Raw genomic sequence first — 2,498 nt, forward strand, 5'->3', positions numbered from 1 at the left:
CCCACGTGCTCGAGAGATTCACTGATGCGGCTTTCAGATTTGAAGCCAAGCGGGAGGGACGTCTTTCCCCTCCTCTCGCAAGTGTTTAAGGCAGATTAACTCGGGTTATTTTTAGAAAAAAAGGCAGGGATGAAGAAAAATATCCGTATTTTGCGCCCGCYGCTCCCCAGGTGCAGCCGGGCGCCCGTCACCGTCGGAGGAGCCCGCCGGCCGCTGGATCGCCTGGGATTCCCGGGGTTTCGGGGGGGGGGGTTTAGCGCGGGGCCGCCGTGCTTCCCGGGCAGGACGGAGGGCTCCGGGCGCCGGCGGGACATGTGCGGCCAGCTGGATGGCCGGGGGGAACAACCCGTCCCCCTGGCAGCGGCAGCAAAGCCTTGCGAGATTATTTATGGTTTTTCTGGCTCCGGAGGAGCAGATTTCCTCCGAGCTTGTGTTACAGGCCCCGGCGGAGGGGCTACGGGGCGGCTGCCGGCTGCGGGGCGCGTTCGGGACCCCCGAGCGGTGCCGGGGGGGGGTAAAGCATTTTGCAAGCTGCCTCGGCAAGGTTTCGCCCCGGACGTGCCGCTGCGCAGCCCTGATTTATTTAGCAGGGTATTTTTCTCCCCCGTGGCTCCTGGAGCATCCCGGGGCTCGGTCTAGTGTCTCCTGAGCATCCAAATGCCGCATGGAGAAAATGCTCCATGGAGAAAATGCTCCGTGGATTAAATGTGCCATGGCTAAAACGCTTCAAGGATAAAATGTTCCATGGATAAATGCTCCAAGGATAAAATGCTCCATGGGTAAAATGCTCCGTGGATAAATGCTCCAAGGATAAAATGCTCCAAGGATAAAACGCTCCAAGGGTAAAAGGCTCCTGCACACCTGCGGCGATGCAAAGCACGTTCCTACCCCGTCCCCTCCTCCCGGGAGCGAGCGCACGTTCCCGTCCCGTATCAAGCGCAGCCGCTTTTGCATAAGGAGCTCTCAAAGCTGCAGCCGGCTCCGGAGCATTGAAGGTCCCGTCGGCACCGGCCCGGAGCCTGGGAGCTGACRCCCTCACCGGGGCGTCGGGGCTGGAGCCTGCTCGGCTCCGGGCGGCCCAAGAAAAACAAGCGCCGCGAGGCTCCTGTTTTGCTGGGAATCGAAGGGCTTCGCGTGGGGCCGCGGCGGGCGCCGGGGCTGCGGCACCCGGGGCAGGAGGGTGAAGCGAGGACAGAGCGGCTGCTTTAACCGTGGATTTCCTGGGTTTGGGAAGCTCGCGTCAGGCTCGCCGCTTTAATGTGCGTGTGCGCCTGTGTGTTTTGGTGTTGTTGTTGTTTTTAATTGAATTTCCTTTTTAATGAGGCTGCAAAATTAGGAAGGGGGGGACGGGGTTGGCAGCAGCGCCTGGGCCCCGGCTGCGGGGCGGGCAGGGGCRGCACGGGCACTCAAAAGGTCTCCTAAAAAATAAAGAAACCCTTGCCAACCATTTCGCTTTTTTTTTTTCCTCCTAAATAAACAAATCGACCGTTTTTGTGGTGCAAGGGCAAACCAGCGTAGCACCCCCCCCCCCCAGCAGCTGCCCGGCGCGCTTTTTCCAGGCTTTGGCGTTCCCCACCGGGCCGGCCCCAAGCGAAGCTGCCGGTTTGGGGACGGCGCGTTTGCAAAGCCACAACGTTTATTCGGTAAGTGGAAATTTAAAGCGCTCCGAGGCTGGGCCGGAAATGTTTAAAAGCAGCTCTGCAAATCACGCTGCTGGGTCGCTGCCTCGTGTTCCTGAAAGTGCGAGATTCCCCCCCTGTTATTCGACACTTGACGCCGTCAGGAAAATAAATATTCCTCCCCCCCYCTTTTTTTTTTTAAAGTGGGCTTTAATTTGAACTCCCTGTTTCCAGTAAGTGCCGTCGGTGTCTAAATTACAGCTGGAAAAAAAAAAAAATCCAATTCAGCATCAAAGAGCAGACCTGCAAGAAAGCATCTATAAAACCAGCAATCCATTAAGGCCATCCCTGGAGAGACTATTGGATCGACACGTGGGAAACGGGGAGCAGGATGGGAACGGTGGACACGAGGTCCAACGCCAGCCCAGGAGAAGCTAACGCTCTGCAAAGCGCGGCCCAGCAGCACTGCGGTTTCCGTCGGTGCAGCAATCCACCCGCCGGCGCCTCCAGTTTTTGCCCCTCTCAGCTCAGCCGCTGCAATTAGGCGAAAGCCCAGAAGCGGCGATAGGATATTCGTTTAAAATGCATTTTTTTTTTCCTAATCTCAAGGGGTATTTTGACACTGCTCTTAGCAAAAATCTTATCTGCTTTAAGGCAAACGGGAACATTTTTTGCTTGTTCCAGCAGTCGAGGTGGCCTCCAAAACAGTGCATTGCTATCGCTAGCTTTTAGACGTTAGAGCAAGTTTGCTTTTGTAGGGTGGTATTGCACAGACCCCCCCCCCCTCCGGGGCATTGCACAGGGCTGGACCCTCCCACCCCGGGCACTGCACGGACCCCCCCAGGGCATTGCATGGAGCTGGACCCCCCCTAGGGCATT

The sequence above is a fragment of the Apteryx rowi genome, unplaced genomic scaffold, assembly GCF_003343035.1.
Source record: "Apteryx rowi isolate R43461 unplaced genomic scaffold, aptRow1 scaffold_132, whole genome shotgun sequence".
Lineage (NCBI taxonomy): Eukaryota > Metazoa > Chordata > Aves > Apterygiformes > Apterygidae > Apteryx > Apteryx rowi.